The 9,939-nt window shown below is 32.8% G+C and overlaps 1 pseudogene; it reads right to left on the bottom strand.

Annotated features, from left to right (window-relative positions):
- Nucleotides 1–4,416: 4,416 nt before the first annotated feature.
- LOC107662641 (transmembrane protein 179-like) lies at nucleotides 4,417–8,709 on the bottom strand (annotated as a pseudogene).
- Between the last annotated feature and the right edge of the window lie 1,230 nt (nucleotides 8,710–9,939).

The raw sequence follows: 9,939 nt of genomic DNA, 5'->3' as shown, positions 1-9,939 counted from the left end.
TATATATATATATAAAAGAAAGAAGTTAATACATAAAATGATCTGAATACACCTCTTTGATATTTTTGTTATTAGTTGTTTGTAAAATGTCATGTGGTGCAACTCCCCAAAAACTTGATGATATTTAATGAATGAATAATTCATGATTTTTTTTATTTAAAAGATGAAAAATAATAAATATAAAAATAATATTTAAATGATTTTAAAGTAATTATTAAAATGTTGTACACATATGAGGAAAATGTGTTATTACTTTTTACTTGATAATTGCACCACATGATGATTTTCAAGTCATTCAATAAACTTTTTGAAAAAAAAAATTCAGAATCGTATGAAACCAACATGAATACGAAGATTACATTTCTAAGAACTTGACGCATGTTTTAAATTAGTTTTACGTTTTTTTTTTTTTTTATCGTGAACACTTTTATGTCATTGACTCATTATTAGTTCAGTCCCAAAATTAGTCAGGCTCTACAGAATGTGCACACTGTATTCTCTATGAACCAACGTATCACATTATATGAGCTTTTTACTGTCAGATAATATTTCATTTATTCAATGCTGTTGTTTTTAATTCACTTGCTGTACATAATGTGGTTGAATGTGTCTGTGGAATGCAAGACAATGCAATTTATTTTACTAATAATCAAATAGGTTTAGAATACAAATATGCGTTTTATGCATTTATCAAACATGTATATGACACTAATTAATGTTAGAATATATTTCAATGTAAATGAGAAAAGAGAACTGGCACAATGACGACACTTTTAGCATTTATCTACTTTACGAGAAACGAAGGGCAAAGCTGTTCCATTAAGCACAAACGTTTCCATCTGCCACTAATTCTCTTAGAAAGAGATATAAGACCGTTGAAGGATGAGTTGGTCATATATTGTGTCATGCACTGCCAGATTTAACTGGCAAATGAAAGAATGCCATTTTAAATAGCGAAATGCTTTATGATGTTCGCAATATTTAAGTTTATATTTTACATAAACCTGTATACCAGCATCTTGGCCTCAGCCTAATAACGGTGCATTCATTTGTTTTACTATGTTTTATAAGAATTTTCTTTTTCTATCTTTTTTACTGTTCCACTTTTAGTCTCTTAATCTTCCTTTATAGCAGCAGCTGTTCAGTATCTATTTTTCTAGTTTTTGGGCAAGCAATTTCTGTCAAATTATATCAGTCTTTGGTTTCTAGTGTCGCCAAAATTGCTTATTTTCTCCATTAGCACACAACTTGACATGTATCGCTTGAATGGAGGGGACAGTACACCCAAAATTGAAAACTCTGTTATCATGAAGAGACACACACGCACCTGTTCAAAAGTTTGGGGGCAGTACGATTTTTTTTTTTTTAAGAAATTCATATTTTTATTCAGAACGGGTGCATTAAATTGATCAAAAGTGACAGTAAAGACATAATGTTACAACAAATTTCTATTTCAAATTAATGCTGTTCTTTTGAACTTCTATTCATTAAAGATAGATCCTTAAAAAATATATCAAGCAACACAACTTTTTTTCTTTTCTTTTTTCACCATTGATAAGAAATATTTCTTGAGCAGCAAATTAGCAAGAAGAATCATGTGACACTGAAGACTGGAGTAATCATGCTGAAAATTCAGCTTTAATATCACAGGAATAAAATACATTTTAAAATATGTTAACATACTGTATAAAACTGTTATTTTTAATTGTAGTAATATGTATAATATGTTACTGTATGTTTTGATCAAATAAATGCAGTTTTGGTTAGTATAAGAGCTTTTTTTAAAAATCTTACCGACCCCAAATATTTAACATTTACTAAAAATGCAATAAATAAGCATATTAGAATGATTTCTGAAGGATCATGTGACACTGAAGACTGGAGTAATCATGCTGAAAATTCAGCTTTAATATCACAGGAATAAAATACATTTTAAAATATGTTAACATACTGTATAAAACTGTTATTTTTAATTGTAGTAATATGTATAATATGTTACTGTATGTTTTGATCAAATAAATGCAGTTTTGGTTAGTATAAGAGCTTTTTTTAAAAATCTTACCGACCCCAAATATTTAACATTTACTAAAAATGCAATTGGATTAATCCCCATTGATACAAATGATTAAGAGAAATGAGTTAAAGGTGCACAAATAAAAAATAAAAAAAAACTACTGTGACCTGCATCAAATCACTGTGAGTTACTAGATAGAAATATTTGAAAATGTCAGACACAAAACAAATGTGTCATTATATCTTGAGTCATTTACATGATATGTTGTGCACTGTATGTCTAATTATTACATTTATGCAACACTTAATTAGCACACTTGCTTACTGTACTGTACCCATTTCAGGGGAATTCAGATGACAAAAGGGAAATATACTAAATATTGTACTGTTGAGCCAGCCAATCGCTGAAGCAATAAAATCGCACCAGGTCAAGTACACATTCTCTTTTTTTTAGTCTTTCTGTAATATCTATTTCAATAGAGGTGCTTTATGGCAGTATATTCACTGCATTTCTTTTGTTTCAAATATTCCAAACCAAAAAGGGCTCTAAATCGTCACTAGTTTAAAAATCTGAATTTGATTTATTTCATGATCAGAAAAATCAACAATTGCTTTGTATTTTCATCACCATTGCTGTTTATACTGCTTTTATTAAATAAAAGCCCTAAAACAAATATAGACGTATAATGTTGAAGGTTACAGAGATGTGTTCACACTATCACACGATAAATAAAATGATGCACAAAACAATCTATGCATAATGTTTTATACTCAGAAACGTGGGCCTGAGTGTGTTACAGAGTAACAGTGAATCACGACTCATGCTCGTAAACTAGCAAAACTCAAATAGAATCCATTAGAGTTAGGAGGACTAGTTATCATAAGACGCTTGAACCAAAAATGGCATGCATCAAATTGTATTGCAAGAATATTTCAAAACATAGTGAACTATATATGGAGTGTAACGACACAAACTTTGTAGATGATTCTAGGAAAGCAAGTAAACTGGATATAGCAAATCATTAAATCATCCCTCCAAATATCACACATCAAATTCTGATGTTATATCCTGAAGACTGAAGATTTGTCACTTCAATAGCTTTATAGAGCCTAGATTTCCTCTTCGTCTGTCTGAATTAATATATACTGTATGTAGATGCAAGCATGTTTTCAATAGCAATCCCTTTACATAGGAAGGATACTACCACAGTCATAAACATCATTATATATGTCTTACACATAGAGGCAGTACTGGAAGTGAATGATCCTTTAGTAAAGAAAACCAGACATGGATCACACACACTTAAAATAGTGTGTAAAACTAGAATTACCTGAGCTACAATGTATGTACTAAGTCCAACTCCTCAGCGAATGTAGAGTACTGATGGAATAGAGACCGACTGGAAGCTGTTGCTCATTTCTAGCACTGCTTTAAATAGTCTTTAGACGGAAAGAATCATTTGGTTGCGTAAAAACATAACTGGCAATAAGACGTTGATTGTATGTCACACAGGATTTTCAAGAACATTATTTAAGCACACTTCCTTAAAGGCATAGTTTGCCCAAAATTGAATATTCTTTCATCAATTACTCACCCTCATGTCATTCCAAACTTGTTTTCTTGAAACACAAGTGAAGATATTTTTAATGAAACCTGAGAAATTTCTATCCCTCCAAGGAAAGTTCATTTGCTAAATATGCTTGTTTGATGCACGAGAACCAATGAGCTATGTTCTTGCATGGCACTCAAGCATGTTTACCATATTTAATGTGCGCTCTGTATTTGCATTGATCAATGTCTATATGAGCAGATATAATTTAGGCTTTTAGTCACATATAAAGTTACCATGTCTCTTCAGAAGACATGGATTAAATTGCTCAATTCTTAAGGATTATATACAGTGGTATGAACTTTTTAAAGCTTTTGTAGAATTGACTTTCATTGAAGGGACAGAAATCTAAGGAAGCTTAGAAAAAAATAAATAAATAAGTATTTTAAAAGTAGAATTGTGACTTTTTATCTCGCAATTGTGTTCATAAACTCACAATTGCACGTTTATATCACAAGAAAAAAAGTTAGAATTGCAAGATATAAATTCAGTATTGTGAGAAATAAAGTCAGAGTTGCAAGAAAGCCTATAAACTGAATTGCGAGAAATAAAGTCGCATTTCTGAGAGAAAAAAAAATCTGAATTATGAGCTGTAAATTGCAAGATACATTAGCTCAGACTTAAAATTCACAGTTCAAAGAAAAAAGTCCGAATTTGCGAGATATAAACGCGCAATTCTGAGATGTCTGAATTGTGAGAAATAGACTTGCAATTGTAAGAAAAAAAGTCGCAATTACCTTTTTTTATTTATTTTTATTCTGTGGTGGAAATGGGTTTCCATAGAAATCTCTGGTTTCATTGAAAATATTTTCATTTTGTGTTTTGAAGATGATTGAAAGTCTTAAAAGTTTGGGATAACGAAGTAATTAATAAAATAATTACATTTTTCTTGAACTATCCCTTTAAAGTTATTGATGTTCACTGTTTATTTTGTCCAGGGTCTTGTGTTTCAAGCTCAACATCAAAAAATGTTGTGGTGAATGATGTGTGACCTCTGTCCGAACAATTGAGTGCACGTGAATGTCTATTCTCAGTCATTGTCGACTGTCAAATAAAATGTAATTCAGAAGCATTTGGTTCAGTTAAGCTCAACTGAGGGCAATCAAAAGTTGAGAAGCACCCAACTAATGAGCCAAATTTACAAGCTTATGAACACATTTTACTTAACAGTACGTTCCAAAGCGTTGAAAATGTTGAGCTGATCATATCATGCCACTTTTCTCATTTACCACATCAGAGCGCCGGCGTGACGAGTGTCCGAGTAGGAACTCTTTCTCGTGAATCAAGCTGTCGACCAGATCCTCTTGACGGTAGTTATGATAGACCTTCAGAAAGGCCATGACAGTGATGCCGAGCCAAGTCAGCCAGGCCGCCCACAACCCAAACTAGAGGAAGCAGAGGAGGCTTGACTGTTATATTCATGAGAAAAAATGGTAATAAGCAGTGTGAATTCAACAAGACAAACTTTGAATGCTGGAAGTCTGCAACAATGTGAAGATTAATAAATAACAATGTGAAGGTCAGCATTTTAGTACTTCCAACTCCATCAGCCCGAAGTCATTGGGTGTTTTAAATGAGTTTTTGGTTAAATGGTGAACACAAAACTCAAGATATTTTTACGTTTTATTCAAAGACATAAAACACGTCAGTACATTACATTGTGATTTTTGACAGATGTCACTGTGGTGTAGTTCATTTATTGCCTACATTTATCTTTTTTACTTCTGGCAATTGTATTTAGGCTTGTTGTGTTCAATTGTGAAGAGTATCATGATGAATCATAAACTTTTGTTGGTCACAGAGCTTATTTTCTGCAATAATCCAAAAGTCAATGGATGAACACTTTTGGGGTTTGCCGAGGGAACAAGGGTGATGCTAACCTTCAGATCGGCCTACAAAAATAAGTCATCACTACAGCACTCTATTTGAGATTTGTGAAGGTTATATAGTCCCTATAATTAGAATATTTAAGTCTGATGTAAGAAGGAATCTCAGTTTTGATAAGGAGTCTTAATTCATTGCTAGGGTGAATATTTACTAATAGTCTCAAATGTCTGACTAACCATATGCTACAGATTTTTGTTAAAACGATTTTTGGTTGAACTGCCAACATAATGACCCCTATTGATATAAAGCTATAAAGCACTCATGTAGTTATCAAACACAGTTTATATTTTTAACTGACCAACCTGTGCTATGGCAAACTGGTCATAAAAAGCAGAATTGTCCAACCCTAGTTCAAGATCAGTGTCCTGTAGATCCTCACAGCTAGAAATGAACAGTAGTCTGTGTTAGATATGATTCACAGACACTTGAAGAATCAACATTTAATCAAGTAGATATTGCTCATAAAAAACTTGAAGAACAAAGCTGCTTGTCAGACACATTCAGGGTTTATATTCAAAGAATGTAGTAGTCTGTGGACACTAAAACGTGACTGAACTTTAAAAGTCACTGAAGTGAACTGAGCCAAAAGCCTCTCGCTAATTTCAATGTCACCAAACCCTCTCTGACAGAGAAAAACAGGCCTATCCAATTAACTGTGGCTCTATTCAAGCTATAAAGGCAGTCTAAAAACATGCTTTATATACATTGTAGTGTTCATTTATACATTGTAGAAGCAGAAAATAGCGGCGTCATGCTTACCTGCTGGGCATACTGCCTCCTTCTGTGATGGCATCACACCATAGATTGAAACCCACACTGACTATTGTGCTGGACAGGAACACAGCAAACACTACAAATGTGCTGATGAGCAGGTTCAGGAAGGCATTGAAGATCGAGCTGTGTAAAGAAAGGTAAAAGAGAGATTTTACTACAGTAAATTCATCATTTGCACTATCCAGTTATTCCAAACCCATGCTATTTCCTTTCTTCTGTGGAACACAAAAGAAGATATTTTGCAGAATGCTGAGCTGCTCTTTTCCATTAAAAGTGACAAAGGACAGTCATTCACACTGTTTATCCTCCAAAAGGCTATGTATAGTTATCTAGTTTTTTTTATTTTTTATTATTAATTAGGGATGAAACGATGCACCCGAGCCGGATGAAACCCATACAAATATGTGATGATTCATCTTTTCATTTATAATTACTCTTAAATCTCATTTTGTTTAAAAAAAAATAAATAAAAAATTGTGAGAAAAACGGATTTTCGTATCGCATCGTGAGTTGAGTGAATCGTTACATCCTTATTATTAATATTTATTTCAGTTTTAGTTTTAGCTATTTTAGTACATCGTTAAACTAAATTTAAATGAGCAATGTTGCATTGACAACTATCTGAAAGTTCGGTTTTTAATTTTTTTTTTCCAGTTAACGTTTATTTTATTTCAAGTAAAAAAACATGTATGGTTTAATTTTAGTTTTAGTTAATCTCATTCACGCTAGCTCATTCACGCTTGTCACGATTGGTCATGAGATGTGCAAGAATGATGTTTGATGCCATTATCATTACACAAACTTTACAACTTTTATATTTTGGCATACATGCAGTATTATACAGTATAGCTTCACAAGACCTGGAGTATAGTGCTCAACTTTATTTATTTATTTATTTTTATTTTATTTTATATTTATTTATTTATTTTTAGCATGTATGTAACCATTTAATTTCATTGTATGGGGGGAAAAAAGCAGCTTGGACATTCCGCCTAACATCTCTTTTTGTGTTCCACATAAGAAACAAAATAATATGCGTTTGGAACATTTTAATGATTATATCATTTACAATTTGGGATGAAATAACCCATTTGAGCGGTTATAAAATCATTTTCCATTAAACTTATTATTTTAATGGGGAAAAAATAAAAGTAGTTTTATAATAGAAATAACAAAAGCTTATACTGATTTTTGTAGTGGCTTAACCTGAGAATTATGTGTGATTTATTTATATACAAAATATTAAAAGAGTAGGATATCTGGTGTTTATGTCTATTAAATGGAAACTGGCCTTTGGTTTCAGGCTGGACAGACTAGAATCATATAGCAATGAATAATATGATTAAGAATCTCATTATTCAAAATTCATTGACTTGAAGCTGTTCTAAACCATTCAAATACAGTAGAACCACTACCAGCTGATTTATACTTTATATTAGGTCACACATTTTTCTTTAAAACAATGAAACTACTTAATCACAAATGGGTCACAGTTTATTGTTATTGAACATGTTTCCCATATAAGATCGTATTTAAAATTAAATATGTAACGAATGTAGAAGCTCCTCTGTGCTGCTATATGACAAATGGGTCACAGTTTATTGTTATTGAACATGTTTCCCATATAAGATCGTATTTAAAATTAAATATGTAACGAATGTTGAAGCTCCTCTGTGCTGCTATATGACATATATATATATATGACATGCATCCATGCATCCCAGCCACCGCACTGGCACGGGTCTAATACATATAAGACATCAAATTCACAAGCAATTCGATGAAAGAAACAATCACTCACTCATCGTGGCCTTTGCAGATGAAGAGCAGCAGCCTCCAGGCTTGTACGGCGGACAGGATGAGCGACGCGATGCCGACAGCGGTGATGAAGCTGCAGGAGCGGTGATGAAGCTGCAGGAGGGCTGTGGTCCCCATTCCTCAATGATGAAGCGCTGCTTAGACACCGTGATGTTCTCGTTCTGCCACATCCCCGCGTGAAAAGCAGACATTTCCCGCGAAAATCCTCCGTGTTCTCCGACAGAGGTACTATAGCTATAAAGCCAAAGACGAAGGCTAAAAAATAAAGGATGCATTGTGCGAATATGAAATTATCCATAGGCATTTTGCCAGAGCTGTGCTGTCGGTGCGGCTCGAGCTCTCGCGCTGCCGCTGCGTACTCGGACTGCAGCAGAGCCGAGCAGAGCAGCGAAATACAGCTCAATGCATTTATCCGAGGGAAAAAAGCTTCGATGACACTTCTTTGTTTTAGTTTTATGGAGGGCTAATCCATAGAAATGCGCAAAAGCGGGTAACACTTTTAATACAGTTCATTAGCAAACATTAAAAGATCAGTGCAATCTGATATGAGTAGGGGAGACTATTTAGTCAAGTCTATTTTATTTGCGTAGGGCTTTTAGGCCTACTGTTGTTTTACAGCTTTGCAGTAGTGTTTAATAATACAAATTGAATAAAATAATAAATTGTTTGTGACTTATTTTTAAATAACAATAAAATACTATGCCAAAAATAAATAAATAAATGAGTATAAATAAAAAATAAAAAAAGCACAATCTACAGACCAACTAACAGACCAAAATTCAATATGCACTCTCCATAGATCTCAGTTTGTTAGTGCAGTTCTGAAGCAGATGTTCCTTTTGACATGACAAACTCTGCTAATGGTACACTTCTTGCTTCTATATTCATCAAAAATACTAAATACTTATTCATAATCAGCTTTAATATTGCTATAAATATCAATTGTCAAAAGGTGACAATTGATTTTCAGGTCAGTGTCAGCTGAAAATACCGAAATGTGATGGTTGCCTGATAACACTTCCATTCGCAGCCATTGAAAGTCCATCCACTGTTGTTCTCTCACATCAAAATCTACCAACATATTTGTTTAGAGCTGTTTTCACTTTTAAACAGTGCTTGAGCTGTGCATATTTCTCTCTTGATTCAGACTAGACGACCTTTTCACACTGGAGGAAGTAATATTATGGTTTGAGGACTTTAGCCAAAAGCAACGGGTTGAGGTTAAAAACACCTTAATGATGGATTCGTGTCTTACAAACATGCAGGTTTTCACTTTACAAGACGTTAATTGATGGACTGGAGTGGTGTGGATTACTTGTGGATTATTGTTTTGTTTTTATCAGCTGTTTGGAATCTCATTCTGACGGCACCCATTCACTGCAGAGGATCCATTGGTCAGCAAGTGATATAGTCTGGATAACAGGATTGAATTATGGGATGAATATATATATATATATATATATATATAAAAGAATAAATTATATTGGTGACATAAGAAAACCCTTTTGATTATGAAATTAAAACAGTTTTCAAAAGAAAATATTTTGGTCTGAAATATTTTAATTTAGAAAAAAAAAAGTGTTTTATTTCTAAATACATTTGCAGTCTTTTTTTTTTATTAAATGGAAGTAGGCAAAATGGCAATAACTGTGACTCAAAGTTGAAAATTAATTAAATTAATGTTTTTAATGTAATTTAATTGTTATGTTGTCATAAAATGCAGCTTAGGTTAGGGTTTAATAATAATAATAATAAAAGTCTAAAGGGGTCATGGGATGCCCATTTTCCACAAGTTGATATGATTATTTAGGGTCTTAATGAAAAGTCTGTAACATAC

Source organism: Sinocyclocheilus anshuiensis, unplaced genomic scaffold (assembly GCF_001515605.1).
Source record: "Sinocyclocheilus anshuiensis isolate Anshui unplaced genomic scaffold, SAMN03320099.WGS_v1.1 scaffold715, whole genome shotgun sequence".
NCBI classification, from domain to species: Eukaryota; Metazoa; Chordata; class Actinopteri; order Cypriniformes; family Cyprinidae; genus Sinocyclocheilus; species Sinocyclocheilus anshuiensis.
This window is presented reverse-complemented; position numbering and strand designations above follow the sequence as displayed.